Raw genomic sequence first — 14,664 nt, 5'->3', positions numbered from 1 at the left:
TGACTTCACATTCCAGGATGTCTAGCTCTAGGTGAGTGTGAGTGATCACACCATCGTGATTATCTGGGTTGTGAAGGCCTTTTTTGTGCAGTTCTTCTGTGTATTTTTTGCCACTTATTCTTAATATCTTCTGCTTCTGTTAGGTCCATACCATTTCTGTCCTTTATTGAGCCCATCTTTGCATGAAATGTTCCCTTGGTATCTCTAATTTTCTTGAAGAGATCTCTAGTCTTTCCCATTCTATTGTTTTCCTCTATTTCTTTCATAGATCATTGAGAATCACAGATGGTGATTGCAGCCACCACCAATTAAAAGACACTTACTTCTTGGAAGGAAAGTTATGACCAACCTAGACAGCATATTAAAAAGCAGAGACATTACTTTGCCAACAAAGGTCCATCCATTAAAGTCTCTGGTTTTTCCAGTAGTCATGTATGGATGTGAGAGTTGGACTATAAAGAAAGCTGAGCGCCAAAGAATTGATGCTTTTGAACTGTTGTGTTGAAGACTCTGGAGAGTCCCTTGGACTGTGAGGAGATCCAACCAGTCCATCCTAAAGCAGATCATTCCTGGGTGTTCATTGGAAGGACTGGTGTTGAAACTGAAACGCCAATCTTTTGGCCACCTAATGCAAAGAGCTGACTCATTTGAAAAGACCCTGATGCTGGGAAAGATTAAGGGCAGGAGGAAAAGGGGATGATAGAGGATGAGATTTTTGGATGGCATCACCGACTCAATGGACATGGATTTGGGTAGACTCCGGCAGTTTGTGATGAACAGGGAGTCCTGGTGTGCTGCAGGTCATGGGGTCCCAGAAAGTCAGACGCAACTGAGCAACTGAACTGAACTGAACTGATGGGTAGAGGCAGCTTGCATGCATGCTTAGTCACTCAGTTGTGTCCTCCTCTTTGTGACCCCATGGGCTGTGGTGCACTAGACTCCTCTGTCCACGGGATTCTCTAAGTAAGAGTACTGCAGTGGGTAGCTAATCTCTTCTCCAGGGGATCTTCCCAAACTAGGGATTGAACCTGGAACTCCTGCATTGCAGGAGGATTTTTTACTATCTGAGCCACCAGGGAAGCCCCAGAGGCAGAGGGATATTAGAAGAAGAGAGAAAATAATGAGGGAAAATCATGTGGCAAAGTTGCAATAACATAATAGATTTTTCTAAGTTATTGGGCAAATTTTGTAAGTTACTTCCTATATATATCTTTATACCATCCCCTTAATTCTTATGGATGCATCTCAGGTTCCTGTAATTTCCAATACCTTGTGTTTTATATTATCATTAATCAATAAATAATTATTGAATGCAAGGGAGGGAAAAGAATATACATCTGTGAATGATTTTGCTGTTGTATTTATTTATTTATTTATTTTTGCTGTTGTATTTAAATTGAACTGAACTAAGAAAATCTTATATCTGTGTAGATTTAGTAAAATCAAGAGCCACTTTTCCCCATGAGTGTTTCAACAGATCCCGCCCTAATTAATCACATGAAGTTTTATTTCTATCTTGTACCTTTTAAACAGAATCCATCTAAAACTGAGTTTCACTGACAAATTTATGATGAACCTCTCTATCCAAAGCTTTATTTCCTTTCTTGTCTCACTCTCGTTCTCCTCAGAACTGGGGAGTATCTGATGAAAGGGGAATTGAAATCAAGCAAGACACTGTAGAGCCTTCCAAGGTATAAAAGCCCCATCTGGTCCCCAGTTTCTTGTCTGCAGAAAAAGGTTTAGTCTCTTAGGCTTCCACCAAGTCCCCAAAAGGAGACTCAAGCAATTACTAATTTGGCAAGTCAGGGAATGTAGAAACAAAGGGAAAAATCAAGCAAAAGTAATAATAGTTCAGTGATAAACAGAGTCTCAGTTCCTCTTCCTTGTAGAATATACAGAGCAATCTAATAAATATCTTTGAATTGTTCTTCAGAAGCTAAGACCGACCCACTGCCCGCCCAGATACAGGATGTTGACTATATGCTGACCACAAGCACTAGAATCCAGATTGGCTGGAATCAGAAGGTTGATGATTAAAATTCTCCAAACATTACCCTATTACCTCACCACCTAGCAATCAGAAGAAAGTCCATGAGCTTATCACATGCCCTGCAATCCTTACCTCTCATGTTGCCTTTAAAAAACCTTCCCTCATCAGAGAGTTCTGATATTTTGAGTGTAAGCTGCCCATTCTTCTGACTTGATACCTTACAGTAAAGTCTATACTTTCTTTCACCACAACCTGGTGTCAGTGGATTGGCTTTGCTGTATGGTGGGCAAAATGATCAGAGATGCAAAGTTACTGACTTTATAAATAGAGGAAAAAGACAATAAGCCAAAGCATTTGGCAGTGTTTGGAAGATAGAAAAGGCAAAGACATAAATTCTCCCCTAGAGTCTCCAGAAAGGAATGCCCATGCCTTGATTTTAGTTGGACCTGTGTTAGACTGCTGATCTAGAGAACTGAAAGATAATGAATCTGTATTGTTGTAAATCATTGAGCCTGTGTTAATTTGTTATAGCAACAATAGAAAACTAATTGTGACATAATAAGAAATAAACATTTGATCTTCCTCTCTCCAGTTCCTGGCACAGAACTCCTATAACCCTTGGAATTTCCTGAGTGACATGGGTGAAAGGAATATCTTTTGTTATTTATGATAAACCCCTTTCAACTATTTGTGTGCTTATGCTAATGAGGTGACTGGAGCATTTGGGCTGGTTGCCAAAGAAACCAACCTAGTGATCAGAGGGTTGGAATTTTCAGGCCCACCCCCCTCTCAACCTCCAGGGTGGGGAGAGAAGCTAGAGATTGACTTAATCATCAATGGCCAATGATTTAATTGTGTTAACTTACTGAAACTTCTTTTATTTTTTAATATAAATGTATTTATTTTAATTAGAGGCTAATGACTTTACAATATTGTATTGGTTTTGCCATACATTGACATGAATCCGCCATGGGTGTACATGTGTTCCCCATCCTGAACCCCCCTCCCACTTCCCTCCCCATCCCATCCCTCTGGGTCATCCCAGTGCACCAGCCCCAAGCACCCTGTATCAGGCATTGAACCTGGAATGGCAATTCATTTCACATATGATATTATACATGTTTCAATGCCATTCTCCCAAATCATCCCACCCTCTCCCTCTCCCACAGAGTCCAAAAGACTATCCTATACATCTGTGTCTCTTTTGATGTCTTGCATACAAGGCTATTGTTACCATCTTTCTAAATTCCATATATATGCATTATTATACTGTATTGGTGTTTTTCTTTCTGGCTGACTTCACTCTGTATAATAGGCTCCAGTTTCATCCGCCTCATTAGAACTGATTTAAATGTATTATTTTTAATGGCTGAATAATACTCCATTGTGTATATGTACCACAGCTTTCTTATCCATTCGTCTGCTGATAGATATCTAGGTTGCTTCCATGTCCTGGCTATTGTAAACAGTGCTGCAATGAACATTGGGGTACACGTGTCTCTTTCCCTTCTGGTTTCCTCGGTGTGTATGCCCAGCAGTGGGATTACTGGGTTGTATGGCAGTTATATTTCCAGTTTTTTAAGGAACCTCCACACTGTTCTCCATAGTGGCTGTACTAGTTTGCATTCCCACCAACTGTGTTAAGAGGGTTCCTTTTTCTCCACACCCTCTCCAGCATTTATTGCTTGTAGACTTGTTGATAGCAGTCATTCTGACTGGCATGAAATGGTACCTCATTGTGGTTTTGATTCGGAGAAGGCAATGGCAACCCACTCCAGTACTCTTGCCTGGAAAATCCCATGGATGGAGGATCCTGGTAGGCTGCAGTCCATGGGGTCGCTAAGAGTCGGACACGACTGAGTGACTTCACTTTCACTTTTCACTTTTATGCATTGGAGGAGGAAATGGCAACCCACTCCAGTGTTCTTGCCTGGAGAATCCCAGGGATGGTGTAGCCTGGTGGTCTGCCATCTATGGGGTCACACAGAGTCGGACACGACTGAAGCGACTTAGCAGCAGCAGCAGCAGCAGTGGTTTTGATTTGCATTTCTCTGATAACAGGTGATGTTGAGCACCTTTTCATGTGTTTGTTAGCCATCTGTATGTCTTCTTTGGAGAAATGTCTGTTTAGTTCTTTGGCCCTTTTTTTTATTGGGTTGTTTATTTTTCTGGAATTGAGCTGCAGGAGTTGCTTGTATATTTTTGAGATTAATTCTTTGTCAGTTGCTTTGTTTGTTTGCTATTATTTTCTCCCATTCTGAAGGCTGTCTTTTCACCTTGCTTAGAGTTTCCTTTGTTGTGCAGAAGCTTTTAATTTTTATTAGGTCCCATTTGTTTATTTTTGCTTTGATTTCCAATATTCTGGGAGGTGGGTCATAGAGGATCCCACTGTGATGTATGTCAGAGCGTGTTTTGCCTATATTCTCCTCTAGGAGTTTTATAGTTTCTGGTCTTATGTTTAGATCTTTAATTCATTTTGAGTTTATTTTTGTGTATGATGTTAGAAAGTATTCTAATTTCATTCTTTTACAAGTGGTTGACCAGTTTTCCCAGCACCACTTGTTAAAGAGATTGTCTTTTCTCCATTGTATATTCTTGCCTCCTTTGTCAAAGATGTGTCCATAGGTGTGTGGATTTATCTCTGGGCTTTCTATTTTGTTCCATTGATCTATATTTCTGTCTTTGTTTCAGTACCATACTCTCTTGATGACTGTGGCTTTGTAGTAGAGCCTGAAGTCAGGCAGGTTGATTCCTCCAGTTTCGTTCTTCTTTCTCAAGATTGCTTTGGCTATTCGAGGTTTTTTTTTGTATATCCATACAAATTGTGAAATTATTTGTTCTAGCTCTGTGTAAAACACCGTTGGTAGCTTGATAGGGATTGCATTGAATCTATAGATTGCTTTGGGTAGTATACTCAGTTTTACTATATTGATTATCTGCAAATCAATCAATGTAATACACCACATTAACAATTGAAAAATAAACACCATATGATTATCTCAATAGATGCAGAGAAAGCCTTTGACAAAATTCAACATCCATTTATGATTAAAAAACCCTCCAGAAAGCAGGAATACAAGGAACATACCTCAACATAACAAAAGCTATATATGACGACCCCATAGCAAACATTATCCTCAATGGTGAAAAATTGAAAGCATTTCCCCTAAAGTCAGGAACAAGATAAGGGTGCCCACTCTCACCACTACTATTCAACATAGTTTTGGAAGTTTTGGCCACAGCAATCAGAGCAGAAAAAGAAATAAAAGGAATCCAAATTGGAAAAGAAGTAAAACTCTCACTGTTTGCAATGACATGATCCTCTACAAAGAAAACCCCAAAGACTCCACCAGAAAATTACTAGAGCTAAGCAATGAATATAGTAAAGTTGAAAGATATAAAATGCAAGAAATCCCTTATATTCCTATACACTAATAATGAGAAAATAGAGAAATTAAGAAAACAATTCCATTCACCATTGCAACGAAAAGAATAAAATACTTAGGAATATATCTACCTAAAGAAACAAAAGACCTATATATAGAAAACTATAAAACACTGGTGAAAGAAATCAAAGAGGACACTAATAGATGGAGAAATATACCGTGAAACTTCTTTTAAAAATTCTAAACCCTGAGAGCTTCTGGGTTGGTGAACATGTGAAAGTGCTGAGGGTGTCCTGAACCCTTCCCACAGATTTTGCCCTATGCAACTTTTCCATTTGGCTGTACCTGAGTTGTATCCTTAATAATAAACTAGTAAATGCAATTGTTTCCCCTGTGTTAGGGAAATTAAAATGGAGGTAGTCTTGTTCAGGGTTCAGAAGTGGAAGAGCAGGCCTCTGACTGGATTCTGACCCTGCCTGGACCCTAACTGAACTACATGCTGGCCTGCAAATACACCAATTATTGCCAGCAAGTCAAGCAGCACTTTAAGAAAAGGAGTGGGTCTTGAAATTTCTTAAGCTTCTGGGGGCCTGGCCAGCCTCTGGGGGTCTATAAAGTCTTCTATCTCACAAGATGAAACAAACAGCATTGTAAAAGTTAAAGGAAAACCAGAGCTGAAGTATTGGTGTGCAAACTTATGATGATTTTAGTTTTCAGTCTGGGATTATAAGCAGGAGCCCCCAAAGCTACAATTTGAAGTCTTACTTATGGGTTGGATACACTGCCCAAGACCCTTTTCCCAACTGGGACTCCACACTGCTGTTACTAGGGACTTCCCAGCACTGTTCAAATTTGGATGGAAATTCTCAGTTTACAGCTGATTGATCAGAAGTACAGCAGACAACATTAGACTTGTGATGGACATCTGAAATGGGGGTAGTCTTGTGGGACTGGGTCCTTAATCTTTAGGACTTTTTGATTCCTGCTATCATAATTGAATTGTAGGACAATTGGTCTGGAGAACTGGAGAACTGTTTCATCTGGGACTCACCCAACACACACACTTGGTGTCAGAAATAGCTGTGAGTCGAGCAGTGAGGAAACAGAGTTTTTTTTTAAGTTATTTTACTAGTAGAACTCCCTATCACCTTACCTTAATTTTTTGGACTAATATTCAAAGACCTTAACATAAAATTTAGCATTACCTCTAACCACTTTACTTGGCTTACCCTAATACCACCACAAGCCCACTCCATTCCTGACCAATCTGTGTATTTTCTTCATGAGACTTTAGGACCCCTGTTCCACCATGAACTAACATCTCCATATTCTTATTTTTAATACTTCCATCTTCTTGAACTAAATAAAACAAGGATTTTTCTCTAAAACTTAATATTCTTTTCATCCTCTTCTATAGAAAGTTCTTTTTTTCTACTACTTCAACCCATGCTGCCGGGAACAAGGATGGGTGTATCTACTTCTAGATCATTGCTCTGTAGACATCATTTAACAGCCAGTTTTCTTTTGAATTTCTTACACATTTTTAATTCTACTATTTGAGGTTCTTGGTAACATCAGTACTTTCCAACCTCCTGTGGAAATTTCCTCTCAGTGGGAAGTCCTTATTGAAGAGCTTTTTCTAAACTAGCCTCGTGTTTTCCAACCAGTTAAGCATCATTATTGAATTTACTCTTCATCTTACAATTTTTGTTTTCTAATCCTCATCTCCAAACCCATTACTGTATTTCTGACTTTTCTGCCTTCCAGTTAAGACTGGACTCCATGGTAAACTTCTCAATAATGCACTCAGCAGCATTTGTTTGCTTTGCTAATCCTCACTAACAACACTCAGCATTCCTGCCATAGTGTTACAAAAGTGTTGCTTGCCACTCAAAAGCCAATGCTCAAGAAGCAAGTGTTGGTTGGAAAAAGGAAGGTTGCTTTATCGAGGGGCCCAGCAACCTGGGGAGAAGGCAGACTTGTGTCTAAAAATTAACTCTGAAGATTCTGCTCAACCATGAAACTTTCTAAATGGAGAATCATTTGGATAGGAGGTCAGAGTGTCTGTAATCATCCATAGTGTGAAGACTTTCTTCTGATTGGTTGCTGCTAAGTCTGCTGCTAAGTCACTTCAGTCGTGTCCGACTCTGTGTGACCCCATAGATGGCAGACCACCAGGCTCCCCCGTCCCTGGGATTCTCCAAGCAAGAACACTGGAGTGGGTTGCCATTTCCTTCTCCAATGTATGAAAGTGAAAAGTGAAAGTGAAGTCGCTCAGTCGTGTCCGACTCCTAGCGACCCCATGGACTGCAGCCCACCAGGCCCCTCCGTCCATGGGATTTTCCAGGCAAGAGTACTGTCTGATTTGTTAGTACGTCCAATTTTGATTGGAGGTAACAGGACATTGTTTCAGGAATCTTGTGCTCTGGATGAAGTTACCATCCTCTACCTGAGTGGGGACCTTAGTTCCTGCTTGTTGGTGTTGTGAAAGTCGCTCAGTCATGTCTGACTCTTTATGACCCCATACAGTCCATGGAATTCTGCAGGAGTAGATAGCCTTTCCCTTCTCCAGGGGATCTTCCCATCCCAGGGATCAAACCCAGGTCTCCCGCATTGCAGATGGATTCTTTACCAGCCAAGTCACAAGGGAAGCCCTGCAGAAGAACTCAAAGATAAATGTATGTATCCCTTGAGGAGGAAACGGGACCCTGTCCCATTGCTGCACTGTTGTTTCTTGACTGCTCTTCTTGTGTTTCTGTATTCCTTCCCTTCCCCAATAAGCAACTGTTTGAATCTGTTCTTTGGAACTTAGGGAAGGTCAAAGAGTCTGAACGAAGTCTATTTCCTACAAACAAGAAATAGGAGAAAGGGAAAGGGTTTGTACCCTGAGGGTCCCACAGGGACTTCATTTTAACAGATCTAGAGTTACTTGATAAAATCTCAATAGGGCACAAGCTATAATTCCTAAAAATTTATAGTATCAAACTTTTCCATGGATTCTAAAGCTATTCAATAGTTCTTAGAATCATCCTTATTAAAATCTTTACAGGACTTCCCTAGTAGTCCAGTGATTAAGATTCTGTGCGTGGGTCTGATTGCTGGTCCGAGAACCAAGATCCTGTGTGCCATGAAGCATGGCCAAAATGATAATAATAATAATAAAAACAATAAAATAGAACTTCAGTTCAGTTCAGTTGCACAGTCATCTCCAACTCTTTGTGACCCCATGGACCTCAGCACACCACGCCTCCCTGTCTATCACCAACTCCCGGAGTTTACCCAAACTCATGTCCATTGAGTCAGTGATGCCATCCATCCATCTCATCCTTTGTTATCCCCTTCTCATCCTGCCCTCAATTTTTACCAGCATCTGGGTCTTTTACAATGAGTCAGCTCTTTGCATCAGGTGGCCCAAGTATTGGAGTTTCAGCTTCAACATCAGTTCTTCCAATGAACACTCAGGACTGATCTCCTTTAGGATGGACTGGTTGGATATCCTTGCTGTCCAAGGGACTCTCAAGAGTCTTCTCCAGCACCACAGTTCAAAAGCATCAATTCTTTGGCACTCAGCTTTCTTTATACTCCAACTCTCATATCCTTACATGACTACTGGAAAAACCATAGCCTTGACTAGATGGACCTTTGTTGGCAAAGTAATGTCTCTGCTTTTTAATATGCTGTCTAGGTTGGTCATAACTTTCCTTCCCAGGAGTAAGTGTCTTTCAGTTTCATGGCTGCAATCACCATCTGCAGTGATTTTGGAGTCCCCCCCCCAAAAATTCTGTCACTGTTTCCACTGTTTCCCCATCTATTTGCCATGAAGTGATGAGACCTGATGCCATGATCTTAGTTTCCTGAATGTTGAGCTTTAAGCCAACTTTTTCACTCTCTTCTTTCACCAAGAGGCTCTTTAGTTCTTCACTTTCTGCCGTAAGGGAGGTGTCATCTGCATATTTGAGGTTATTGATATTTCTCCTGGCAATCTCAATTCCAGCTTGTGCTTCATCCAGCCCAGCATTTCTCATGATGTACTCCGCATATTAGTTAAATAAGCAGGGTGACAGTATACAGCCTTGACGTACTCCTTTTCCTATTTGGAACCAGTCTGTTGTTTCATGTCCTTAAAATAATTAAATAAGATAAAATTTTTAAAAAGCTTTTACAGTGACTGCTCTTTTTTCCTTTCTCTGCAGCCCTCCATCCCTTTCCTTAGCCTATGCATTATCATTGGATAACATTTCTTCCTATTTCTCTGAAGAAAACTGAAGCTCTCCTAGATGAATTGCATCAATCGCCTTTTAATTTAACCTTATTATGACCCTTTTCTCTCCTTCAGCAATAATTTAAAAGTTCATTGATAGTAACATCATCTCCACTCTCCCTCACCAATGGAACCTATGGATTTTTATTCTCTAAGCAGCTGAAGGTGGAAGAGTGTAGATATGACTCACCTCTTAGAAGTAGATCAAAAACTTTGAGTATTAGAATTCTTTTTTTTTTTTTTTTTTTTGAGTTAGTTAGGCAATCTGTTTAGAATTCTTAAAATCCAATTTTAGAAGCAGGAATCCAGCTTTAAAGATAACCCACTGCTGATAACACTGCTGCCCTCTTGTACAGGACAGTCTTTTGGTTATGAGAATAAAACACCAAACAAAGAAGTTGACCTAATGAATGGAACTACATTAGAAAGCTACAAGCCAGTTTGTCAAGAAAAATCAGTTCTGTCTCTTTGATGATCAAATATTTAATGCTAAGCTGTTGCCATTCACTGAAAATACAATTTTGGTATAAAATGTATGCAAATATTTGGGTAAATAAATGTTTTGTTGTTGTTTTCATATGTGATTCTATAACTAGGTGGCTAAAACCTCAGGATTGGAGGGGTTATCATTTTTTTCTGTATCTCCCTCTGCTCTATAATTTTCTTTGTCTCTTTTACTCTGCCTTTTGTACATTGCATAAAAATTCCATCTATTTAATTCTTTAATCTGTCTTTTTCTATCTAATTCGATAACTATCTCCATGGTTACTTATTGTGAAATATACTACATTATTGAAAAACATCTAGGCATTTCTACTTCTACTACAACTCACTTAGAGAAATTAAAAGTCATTTTGAAACTGGAGGGAAGAGGACAGGGCACAACCTTTGAAAGAATGACGTAGCCCATGACATAAACTCATTAGAACCAAAAAGATCCAAGATGAGTGTGTAATGAGGCTCAAGGTCTATTGGAAGTTGAATCTTCCACCCTCTTAGGCCTGGGCAGGTCTAACAAATTTATGCCTTGTAACCAAGGGCTATGTCATTCTTTTAAAGGTTGTACCCTGCCTTTTTCCCTCCTGTTTCAATAGGAAGACTGAGAAAGAGATGTGAGTCGGAGGACACCCTAAGAATGGGTAATTAAACTGCCTGCAAGTGCCACTCCGGTAGGGATAAGCACCATCTTACTGTTTAACATGATCTGTCAGAGACAGGAACAAACTTTAAGGACTTGATTACATAGAAGCAACCCAATTCTATTTGATTATCTTAAGTTTTCAGAAATTTTGTGAGATTCTGACTGGTTTAAGCTCCATCTATAAAAACTGTAAACAAGTTGTCAACTTAGTGTAAACTAGTTTTTACTTGCTTATTACTCGTGTTAAATCCAGTATAATATGAATCTCTTTGGAGAGATTTTTAAAAGGAACTTAGAAAAGAGTAGTATACTAAATTTAATCTTTATTCTACTACCGTTTAAGCCAAAATTAGAAGTAGAACTATAACCTGAATCATGCTGATTTATAACTATTGCAATGTTAAGAGCAGAAAGACTGTGTGTATTAGCTATTTTTGACATATTAACCTGTTAAAAAATTGAAGCACATAAAAGTAATAACACATTAAGTTTTTCAGCCCAAATATACTCTAAAAGATTCTGCTCAGTAAAATTGCTTTTTAAAAATCCAAATTTTCAAGATTGAAAATAAATGTAATTTCTCTGGAATTTAATCTTTAGACAGAGCTAAGACCCATCTATCATTTAAAAGTCTTAAAGGTATATGTAAGAACACATAATAGTTTTTGTTATGATAATATGGTCTCCTATTGAAAATGAAGGTAACATTTATTCTTTGCAAGTGTGCTGTTGCAAATCTACTTAGAAAATGCTTTTAAAATCCCTTACTTTCATTCTATGAAATTGTTCCTTTTCAATGACCAAGCATTACCTCTCCATAGTGATATTTAAATGGTAACTATAGAAAGACTTTTTCTTCAGAGTTGTCATTAGAAAAGGTATTTTCCTTGTGCTGAGCTCAGAGTAAGACCTGAATTGATAGGCTTTTTAAAATTCAGTCTTAGTCCTCTTAAAATACTCTTAAGTGATAGGTCAATAGTTATATGGGAAACCCTTGGTGATGTTTTGGGGACTCTAAGACCGAGGCTCGTTCAGTCTTTCTGCCATAGTATCCACAGATTTCTGACTCTTTACTCATAACCTCAATGTTCCTGGTCACAAAAAGGATGCAACAGTTCTAGGCATTATAGTCAAATTAAAGGCAAGAGGAAGGGAGAATTGGAAGTGAACATCTTTTCTTCAACAGTATACTGAAACTCCTTCCAAAAGTTTCCCAAGAGATCTTTCTCGTGTTTCTTTGGCTAGGACTAGGTTATATATCTACTCCTGGAATGGACCTTTCTAGCCTTCTGCAAGAATCATTTTTAGAAATGATTGTGCATGCACGTTCATTCACTTCAGTCATGTCCAACTCTTTGTGACCCTATGGACTGTGGCCTGCCAGGCTTCTCTGTTCATGGGGATTCTCCAGGCAAGAATACAGGAGTGGGTTGTCATGCTCTCCTCCTGGGTATCTTCCGGACCCAGGGATCAAACTCTTGTCACTTATGTCTCCTGCATTGGCGGGAGGGTTCTTTACCGCTAACACCACCTGAGAAATGATTGTAGGGTTGCTCAACCACTGCTATTATGATTTTAGAAAGCCATTTTTGTGTAATTAGATATTGTCTGTATTCTACCTAAATACTCTGGAATGAAAAATAATTCAAGGACGCTTAAATTGCCCGAAGTGGAATTACTTTAGGATAACGGAGACAAAATAAGTAAAAGTGTCCTATTTTCCACATCACTATTATTATTATTACTATTACTGTAATTATTATCATGTTGCTTGAGGACAGAAACTTGCTTTTTTAAAAATATTGAAATTATTGGGACATACACACACTTCCTTTCAGAATTCTAGGTTTTTAAGGAGCGAATCATGGACACATATACATTATCATATGTAAAATAGATAGTGAGAATTTGCTGTGTAAAACAGGGAGCTCAATCCAGTGCTCTGTGACAACCTAGAGGGATGGGATGGGTTGGGAGATGGGAGGGGGGTTCAGGAGGGAAGGGACATATGTATACCTGTGGCTGATTTGTGTTGATGTGTGGCAGAGGCCAACACAATACTGTAGAGCAACATAGTTGATTTTATTCTATACTTCTCAATATTGTACAATTATAATCTTTGATAATTAAAAAATTAAATAAATTGTATTTTTGGAGGGCAAAAAAAAAAAAAAAAAGGAGCAAATCAGGCTTGTGAAGAACCTTTTCCACTAATATTGTTCTGGGAGGAAATGTTCACAGTATGCTTACAAGTTCTCACTTTACTCAGAGACCTCTGTACCCTCCTTTTTTTTTTTTTTTCATCCTTCTTTATGAAAGACACTCAAGGCAGAAATGAATCTATGAGTTTCAGGTGTTGGTCTCACCTGAGCCAAGTTTGCTTCTCCAGGCACTAGTCACAAGTGCCACAGAACCATGTTGAAAGTGAAGATTTATCTGCCCTTTTGCTTTCGAATGTGAGATCCTTTAATGGGTCTCTGAAGAAATCTAGGATGAAATGAGGCTGTGACCTCTTGCTCTCCATGAAGTGACATAGCAGAAAGTATGATTGTCCAACTGCCGTTTCACCATATGAAGTCTGTCTGTCACTTCTCTTGGGACAGCCTTAGAGACTGATTTACAAGGCTTAGCAATGTGATTCAACACCAAGTCCACAGGCTTTCATGTCAGAAATTCAAGTTCTGAAGCTTATTTTCCCCACTTACTAATTCACTTTAAGTATATTACCTAAGTTCTATTTTTTTTTTCTTTAAAATGGTAGTATAGTGCGGCACCCCACTCTAGTTCTCTTGCCTGGAAAATCCCATGGATGGCGAAGCCTGGTAGGCTGCAGTCCATGGGGTCGCTAAGAGTCGGACGTGACTGAGCGACTTCACTTTCACTTTTCACTGTCATGCATTGGAGAAGGAAATGGCAACCCACTCCAGTGTTTTTGCCTGGAGAATCCCAGGGACGGGGGAGCCTGGTGGGCTTCTGTCTATGGGGTCGCATAGAGTCGGACACGACTGAAGCGACTTAGCAGCAGCAGCAGCATAGTGATAATACTTTCTTCAAAGATCTGTTTTGAGAATCAGGTGGGATGTTAATTAAGCATTTTATAAATGAGAAAGCAAGTTATAAATGTGTTATCTTATAAATTCAGTAATTTTGAAGGTGGGTCCAATCTGGGCCTACTTTGAGGCAGACTGTATTTCATGGATTCACAAGTTTAACCAAGATAGTGTCTAGAAAAATGCCTCCTTCATGTTGTATGTTCTTTCCTTTGCAATTGCTTGCAAAGGTATAATCAAAGAAGAGTTCAGGTCTGTTTATAATATTAAACAGATTTCCTCTCTCATTCATATTGAGATTTTAAATTCCTTCCTTATAAATCTAAGTGTATCTGGTTCACTGCTTTTGCCATTACTGCTTTATTTAGTAAGCCCCACTCACATCAAAAAAAGAACTATTTTTATCTGGGATCTTCTCTGATAGTACTAGAAAAGTGCAAGTTTGCTGGATGAAACTGATTTCAATTTTTTTAAAAAAACAAACAGACAAAATAGACCTTTACACACAAATAAACGTTCAAATTTTCTATTACATTTATTTCACAAATATGTAATTATTTTTAATCATAAGGTAGACTAATTTATTTAGAATCATCATCAAATATTTTTCATATTTCATATAATATTACTGTTCATATGATGTTCATATGTGTTATTCCCTCAGAGAAGTCTTTGCTGACCTTCCATTCTATATTGGTTATCCCTGGTTATTTCTTTATATGGCAAATATTTATTTGATTTAAGGTCACAAAAGTATAAGCTTCATTATAACCTAGTCTATTTGGCTGACTACTACATACATACCCAGCACTTAGCTAATATATAGATGCAGTCAA

Source organism: Bos taurus, chromosome 1 (assembly GCF_002263795.3).
Source record: "Bos taurus isolate L1 Dominette 01449 registration number 42190680 breed Hereford chromosome 1, ARS-UCD2.0, whole genome shotgun sequence".
Lineage (NCBI taxonomy): Eukaryota > Metazoa > Chordata > Mammalia > Artiodactyla > Bovidae > Bos > Bos taurus.
This window is presented reverse-complemented; position numbering follows the sequence as displayed.